This window comes from Mastomys coucha, unplaced genomic scaffold (assembly GCF_008632895.1).
Source record: "Mastomys coucha isolate ucsf_1 unplaced genomic scaffold, UCSF_Mcou_1 pScaffold12, whole genome shotgun sequence".
Taxonomy (NCBI): domain Eukaryota; kingdom Metazoa; phylum Chordata; class Mammalia; order Rodentia; family Muridae; genus Mastomys; species Mastomys coucha.
In genome coordinates this window covers 10,928,522-10,936,739 of record NW_022196894.1, presented here as the reverse complement: position 1 = coordinate 10,936,739, position 8,218 = coordinate 10,928,522, and the positions used below count along the sequence as shown (strand labels likewise).

At 44.5% G+C, this 8,218-nt stretch overlaps 2 protein-coding genes across 5 annotated transcripts in view; one reads left to right on the top strand and one right to left on the bottom strand.

Moving 5' to 3' along the window:
* Nucleotides 1–2,871, bottom strand: part of Nde1 (nudE neurodevelopment protein 1) — a 39,188-nt gene extending 36,317 nt beyond the window's left edge. For all 3 annotated transcript variants that reach the window (XM_031363145.1, XM_031363141.1, XM_031363143.1), the window contains exon 1: nt 2,752–2,871. The gene's annotated coding sequence lies outside the window, so the exon portion shown is untranslated. The remainder of the gene's footprint in view (nt 1–2,751) is intronic.
* A 4,771-nt stretch (nt 2,872–7,642) lies between these two features.
* The window catches only part of Marf1 (meiosis regulator and mRNA stability factor 1), a 56,700-nt gene continuing 56,124 nt past the window's right edge, over nt 7,643–8,218 (top strand). The window contains exon 1 of one of the 2 annotated variants that reach the window (XM_031363132.1): nt 7,643–7,729. The gene's annotated coding sequence lies outside the window, so the exon portion shown is untranslated. Of the gene's footprint in view, nt 7,730–8,057; nt 8,078–8,218 lie in introns of those variants that run through there. The other variant, XM_031363134.1, reaches the window with a different exon arrangement.

Sequence of the window (8,218 nt, the reverse complement as noted above, 5' to 3'; positions counted from 1 at the left end):
GTAGACCAGGCTGGCCTTGAACTCAGAAATCCGCCTGTCTCTACCTCCCAAGTGCTGGGATTAAAGGCATGTGTCACCACTGCCCGGCATGACACAATTCTTTATAATGAATTTTTGGTAAAAGAAATACAATTTACAGTAATATATTGTTAACTGAAGTTTCCGGAAGGAAGGAAGGAAGGAAGGAAGGAAGGAAGGAAGGAAGGAAAGAAGGAAGGAAAGAATTAGGAGCAGCTGCACCTATCTTAAAGAGTCTACAAGACCAAATGACTAAACTTCAAGATTATGGAGAGTTAAAATGTTGCAAATCAGAGGCAAATTATCTTGTGCTATTTTTAGTCTCTTTGAAAACCATTCATTGCCCATACCAAGGTTTTACCTAACATCTTTGTATGTATCTGTCTTAGTCAGGGTTTGTATTCCTGCACAAAACATCATTACCAAGAAGCAAGTTAGGGAGGAAAGGGTCTATTCAGCTTACACTTCTATACTGCTTGCTGTTCATCGCCAAAGGAAGTCAGGCCAGAAACTAACTCACACAGGGCAAGCTGATGCAGAGGCCATAGAGGAATGCTGTTTACTGGCTTGCTTCCCCTGGCTTGCTCAGCTTGCTTTCTTATAGAGCCCAGGACTACCAGCCCAGGATGGCACCACCCACAATGGGCCCTCCCATCCTTGATCACCAATTGAGAAAATGCCCCACAGCTGGATCTCATGGAGGCATTTCTTCAGCTGAGACTCCTTTCTCTGTGATAACTCCAGCTTGTGTCAAGTTGACACACAAAACCAGCCAGTACAATATCAAAACCTAAAATGTGTTTTGAGCTGACTTCTAGCTTCCCCTAACCCAAATTCTACCGGGGTTTTCCACCTGTGACCCCTACCACTGAATATGGTAAACACCTTAATTTACTACTTCCCTTGTTCTGTAACCAGTAAGAGTTCATGTAACTGTGCTTGAGGAAACTGGAATCTCTACTCCTGAGCCACTGTAATTTTTGGGGGGTTCCAGAAGGAACTGTCTAATATTCTGATTAAGGTGAGTGCTGTGTTTTTGAGTTGAAAATGTGGCTTTCATTTGAAGTTTTAAAAGGGTTATACTTGGTGGGCTAAGACAGGGCTCAGGAATAGAGCCCTGCCTAGAACACAGAAAGCCCTGGGTTCACCTCAATTACTAGGAGGGTGGGGAGGCAAATATATTAAAAAAAAAAAAAAAAGGAAAAGAACTTATATTTGAGTAAGATAAAAACAGTAACTATTGTTAGGTTATTTTATTCTCTTGATCAAGGTGCCAGGGAATTCTTCCTACTGTGGTCTGGGCCCCTGTTAATCATTTCTTTAACACCCACCATGAGTTGGGCCATATAACAAGCGCCTTCATCCACAAACCCAGTACAGGGTGCAGAGGCTCACGGAAATTCCCTCTGAAAGAAAAGGGGTTTAATCTCACAAGGCTCATAACTTCTAAGGTAGAACTTTAGAAGCAAAAATAATATTCCCACAGGTTAAGTCAAGGTAGCAAACTTTTTTTAAATAGTGAGGTTTTTTTTAAATTTATTTCATTTATTTTATGATTATGAGTACACTGTAGCTGTACAGATGGTTGTGAGCCACCATGTGGTTGCTGGGATTTGAACTCAAGACCTTTGGAAGAGCAGTCAGTGCTCTTAACTGCGGAGCCATTTCTCCAACCCATAGTGTTCTTTTTTTTTTTTTTTTTTTTTTTTTTTTTTTTTTGGTTTTTCGAGACAGGGTTTCTCTGTATAGCCCTGGCTGTCCTGGAACTCACTCTGTAGACCAGGCTGGCCTCAAACTCAGAAATACGCCTGCCTCTGCCTCCCAAGTGCTGAGACTAAAAGGCATGCGCCAGCACCGCCCGGCTGGTAGCAAACTATTATCCAAGTCAAGATAAACTATAAATATCGGAGGCACCAGGGACTTCAGAAGGGCTGGTGGGTTGGTCATAGTTCCGTAGTTCCCCTTACTGAACCCCATATGGAATTCTGTAAGGGGAATTACTTAAACCTCAAAACTGGATACCAGTGTGTGTTGGGGAAGAGGGGTGCGAGGTCAGATACCCTCAGGCTCTGGAGTAGTTTGTATCAGACTGTACTTCAAAAGCACCCCTTCTGAGTCCTAAAAGGTTATCCTAGTACACAATACACAGAAACAGGTGGCAGAGAAAATTACAAACCTCCACCCAGCCAGAGAAGTAGAGGAAGGTTCCGGCTAAAAAGAAGGATGCACAGCCTGGCTGGGAAAAAACAAAACAAAACGAGATAACTTAGGAAATATAAAGTCGCTCTGGAGTCAAGATGACTCCGGGTAGCCCAGGACCTCAAAGAGGTAAGTGAGCTGGGCCAACATCCAAGGTGTGGGGTAAGCACTCTCACCCTTTATCGGATAAAGTTTATTCAATCCAAAGTGCTGTCTGGGGAAATTTGATACGTCCAGCGGCTAGACCCATAGGCATCGGAGGAAGGTTAGATATAGGCTGGTACCAGTGCGGCAGCAGTTGGAGACCCGGGAACTGTAGGGTCTGGGTCTGGGCAGACGAGGAACTCGGGGCTGTGGGGCGGCACGGGCACGGGTCTTGAGGACGTTTGAGGGAAGGGAAGCAGCCAGAAGAAGAGGAACAGAGTTGGCCAGGGCGAGCAGCGGAGCTCACGGAAGGAAGGAAGATGGAAAGCTGAGGAGGGCAGGTATGGGGGACGCGTGGATGGGTGCTGCAGGCGTGGTGGCTCCACTTACCCAACCTGGGCGGCGAGGATCCCAGAGAGGCGCGGGCTAGCAGGCCTTTCTTGCCCACCAGCTTCGCAGGCCTGCGCCTCCTATTGGCTGCCGCTCTCCGGACGCGTCTGACTCGGCCAATCAGAGCGGAGAAGCGAGGTTTGGAAACTTTTTCCCTCTAGGCCCGGGTGCGGCTGGCCCAAGCAGCCGAGGTGCCGGGCAGGAGGGGCCGCTGGAGGCTCAGGCCACTGGCGGGGAAGGCGGGCGTGGAGTGGGCCGGCTGGCGGCTCGGTGCTCGCCGTGCCACGCACTCTGAAACACCCGCACGCCTCTCCTTCACACTGGTTCCATTTATCTCTTGCTCTTGCCCAAGAATAGACAAAGGAGCAATTGGTCGGAGAAACCCGGGCATTAGGAGTAGCTGGTATATGGTTACCAGCTTGAAAGTGCCCTACCCAATTCCAAAAATGCTATACTAGCCCAGAATGCACAAAGACAAAAACTGGCATAGAGAACCACAAACTTCCGCCCAGCCCACAGTGCCCTTGTTGTCCCACAACTTTACACCCCAAATAGAATCTTTAACTGTTGTTGGTTCTTCTGAGACAGAAGTGAAAGAACTGCACTTTGAATCTTACCTCTGCCGCTTATTAGCTGTGTGAATTTGAGACAAGGTATTTAATTGCTCGTGGATAAAATGGGGTTTTTCCATACAGCTAAATAAATAAGTTTACAACACTTTGTTCTGTGCTTTGTAAATAGTAAGTACAACATATGTATTGCTCGTGGATAAAATGGGTTTTTTCCACGGAGCTAAATAAATAAGTTTACAATACTTTGTGCCTTGCTTTGTAAATAGTAAGTACAACATATGTATTAGTTAAAAGACCGTGTGTTGAACGACCAATGTGTCTTAGATACATTCTTTTGTGGGTGGTGGCAGATGGTTGTGAGCCATCATGTAGTTGCTGGGAACTGACCTCTGGGAGATCATTCAGTGCTCTTAGCTGCTGAGCCATCTCTCCAGCCCCTTGATTTTTCCTTTTTGAAACACTTTTCCTATGTAACTTGGGCTGGCCTCAAATTTCTGGGCATTGCCTTAGCCTTATTTTTCAGTGGGATCATAGGCCCAGCTAATAATAATTTCTTAGCATTAAACAATCCTAATTGTTCATTAATTATTGAATATACTATTAGGCACAAGGTAATTTTACAACCTGGTGAATAAGACAATGAATCTGGTCTCAAAGGGTTAATACAATAAATGGGAACAGAATTTCAGATGTCAAATATTGCTGACTAATGAGGGAGTGGGAATCCAGAGAAAGGCATATTTAGCTTATATTTCTGGCAGTGCTGGTCTTGAACCTAGGGCCTTGGCCATGTTAGGCAAGCACTGTATCGTTCAGCTGTATCCCCTGCCTCCTATAATTGCTTAAAAGATGAGAAAAAGGGGGTACAGAAAACCTAAGTGTTTCCATTTGTAGCTAACAAAAGGAACGTCAGAAGGCTCTTTTTGACTCTTACAATCATATTCTGCCCCATAGGCTACACAAGTAATGCCTCCTGTCCCCTCCCCCCAGTAGTGTTGGTTGAAGTCAATCCCTTACACACTCTAGGCAAGTGCTCTACCACTGACCTATACCTTCAGCCCTTTTTTTTTCTTTTGAGTCAAATTCCTTCTAAGTTGCCCAGGGTGGACCTGGGCTCATCCTGTAGCCCAGATAAGCCTTGAATTTGTAATCTTGTCCCTGCCTTTCAAGGAGCTGGGATCAAAGGCATGGGCTACTGTACTTGGCTTTGCTCTTTAAAAAAAAAAAAAAAAAAAATTCTGTTCATTTTGTTTGTAGCTTTTGAGCTGTGACCAAGCTGACTTTGGCTTCTCTTCTTTTGGTGCTGTCCTCGTGGGTGGAAGAGGAGAACTCCATTTAGTAACTTAGGTCTTTGGGGAGTTGAATCAAATGCAAAGTATCCAGTGAAACACCCAAAAATAAATCTCTGTTATCTTTGTTTCATAAATGTGAAGATTATTATTGAGAAAAGAAAAAAAAAGGAAGCTTTTTGTTTTTGTTTTTTGAGACAGGGTCTCTTTGTGCAGCTCTAGTTGCCCTGGAACTGTGCCACTACTTCTGACAAAAAGTTGAAACCTACTTTTATTAAATAGTAGTGCTTTTAATTATAGTACTCAGGAGGCAGAGACAGGCATATCTCTGTGAGCAAGAGGGCATAGTAAGCTCCAGGACAGCAAGACTATGTAAAGAAATCTTGACTCAGAAGAAGAAAGAAGAGGAAGAAGAAGAAAGAAGAGGAAGAAGAAAATTAACTTTCAGAAATTATATCTTTTCATAATAAATTTCTCCCCCTCTCTCTGCCTTTGCTGTTGTAGATAGGCTCTTATTATGTGGCTTAAACTTCTCTCAAGCACATGTTCTTCCTATCTAGCCCTCCTGAATTTGAAACCTGCATGAGGTGGGCTTGGGAGTTCAGAGGACACTGTCAGATGTTGGTCCTTGCCTTCTATCTTGATAGTACCAGGTTAGCTGGTCTAAGACCTTTAGGCATGCTCTGAGATTAGGTAAATGAGCAGCTTCTGACTTTTTAAATGGGTTCTGGAGATCTGAACTCAAGTTTTCAGGCTTACACAGCAGCTAGTTTACCCACTGAACCTTCTCCCCTGCCCTGGAAACATTCTTTTAGAAAGATTAAATTGTGTGCTTCCATTTATCTATCCATCCTCTTCTTGGCCTTCATTTTTTCTTATTTATGTGTTGTCAATGGCATTTTACCAGCATGTATGTTTGTGTTCTATGTGTGTGTGGTACCTAAGCAGGCCAAAAAAAGGTGTTAGATCCCCTTGGAGTGGGCTCAACAGACTACTCTAAGCCATTTGGACACTGGGAGGGGAACATCATCACACCATCACTACTACTGCCTCCTCCTCTGGAAGTGCTCTTAACCACAGTGCCATCTCACCAGCCCTTGGCCTAGTTTGTAGAGAAAGTAAAATTGAGACCTTTAAAAATTGTTCTCTCAGGGCTGAAGAGATGGCTCAGCAGTTATGAGCACTGACTCACATATATACAGTAAATAAATTTTTTTTTAAAAGTGTTCTCTCTTTAACTTTTCATTTAGTCTACCTGGCTGGCTTTATTAATTATGTTACCCATTGAATCTAGCATACCCGGAGTAGAATAAATGCCAAGCAAAGTCAAAGGAAAATGTTGATTCCCTCTTTTATGTTTTGCAGCTAAAATTTGTTCAAATAACTTAAATATCACAATTGCTTTTTTCCTTTATGTTTTTAGTTAGTATTGTCAGTATTCAAAAATAGCTAGAATAAAGTAGAGATAAAATAGTCACCTACAATGAGTAACACATGACACTCTGAAAAAACAAAACAAACAGCAACTGGAATCTTTCTCATTTGTTTCAGTTCTCCTTTGGAAAATTCTCCCTCCACACAGGTGCAACAGTGTTCTTAGCAACACACACCTGAGCAGGCAGTCACTGTGTGCCTTCTGGAGAATTCAGTAGAAACACAAAGGATTCTTCAATGACATGTCTGAACTTATTCTACTGACTCACGAATCCAGGGATACCAAATTCATTCCACTTAATGAAAGTCTTGGAATGACAGCACTGCATACTTGGAGACTCAAGAGGAAAATGTTCTTGACATTTTCTGCTTCCTAATTAGTTAACAAAGTTCTTTTGTTTCCTGGCAGACTTTTAAGTATAAACTATTTTAAAGTAATAACCAGCTAGGACATTCTAAACTGTGCCTACATTTAGATTATATTTTTTCCCTAATTTGCTACAGGAAGTAGCAAAGAGCTGGAGATTTCAGAAATTATCTTTCTCCCTATGGAATCCTGAAAACTCATATTTAAGCCAGGCATGGTGGAACATGCCTTTATTTCTCAAACTTGGGAGGCAATAGAAGGCAGATCTCTTGAGTTTGAGGCTAGTCTACAGAGAGTTTGAGGGCAACCAGGGCTATCACACAGGAAAAACCCTGTCTGGAAAAACAAACAACAAAACAAACAAAAAACCCAACTCATATTTAGGTCAAGTTAAAGGGAAGCATGTAAGGCTCAGTGGGGATGGTGGGAGTGGAGGATACACAACAGTTTATCTGTTTAAAACATGAAGTTTTTTTTTTTTTTTTTTTTTTTTTTTTTTTTTTTGGTTTTTCGAGACAGGGTTTCTCTGTTTAGTCTTGGCTGTCCTGGAACTCACTCTGTAAACCAGGCTGGCCTCTAACTCAGAAATCCGACTGCCTCTGCCTCCCAAGTGCTGGGATTAAAAGTGTGCGCCACCACCAACCGGCCTGTTTAAAACATGAAGTATTTTTTGATTTTAGTAAGTTCTTACAACTTTAGCATCTTCTTTTTCGTGATCAACCTGTCATCTGAAAAGTATTTGTTACAAAGCACTGGGTTTATTAAAACAAAAGTTTGCCAGGAGACACGAACGCCTTTAATCCCAGCACTCAGAAAGCAAGGGAATCTCAGTTCGAGGAAAATCTAGTCTGCAGGGCAAGTTCCAGGCCAGCCCAAGGCTACACAAGTGAGATACCGTCTCTGAAAAGAAAAATCGGGTAGGATATCATGTACTCTTAACTGTTGGTGTCAATATTCAGTAGCAGTCTTTGCATACTTTATCAGCACTGAAACTGCTAGAAGGCAGGAAGGTCCTTGCTAAAAGCCCATATGGCAGGTTTTACTGTTATTTCTCCACTGGCCACTAGGTTGCGCCAAAAGATGCTATGCAAACCGCACGATTTGTAAAAATAAGGGTTATCACGTGACGAGGCAGAGCATTTAAAAAGCCACACTTTATTTCACATTAATATTGTCTCCTTAGTCCTCGCTCCCAAGACCTTTTAGAGCTGGACCTTGGCAAATCCCATCTGGCAAGCCTTTCCTTGACTCCATCACAAAAGCTCCCTAGTTCTCCACCTGGAAGCTCTGTTCGACATGGCGTCATAAAGCCAGTGGTGAGAACTTCTAAACTGGGGTTCTTGCTGAAAAAAAAACCGCCGCCACCCACCCGGGAAAGACCCGATTTTGAGGTTTATCGGGAGGGGACTGAGCCTGACGAGGCCGCAGGGCCGCGAGGCCCCGCCCCCCCCTTCCCAGCGTGCCCTGCGCGGAGAAGACGCGGAGGCGAGGGCGGGGCGGGAGAAAAGACTAGGCGAGAAGTAGGGAGGGGTGGAGCCAGAAAGGGGATGGGAGGAGCGGGAGGAATGGGCGTGGCTACCGGAGGAAGAGACCGGACGGAGTGGGGACGGGGTGGGAATGGGCGGAGAAAGGGGGTGGCCTTAGAGGAAGGAGTGGAGGAAGAGGTGAGGCAGAGAGGGTCGGAGAGAGGGGCGGGGCTAGTAGTAGGGAAGCGTGTCGGTTTTGCGACGCGGGCGGGGCCGGCGGGGCCGGCGGGGCGGAAGCGGAAGTGGAGGGGGCGCTTGGCGGCGGTGGCGGGAGCTGCG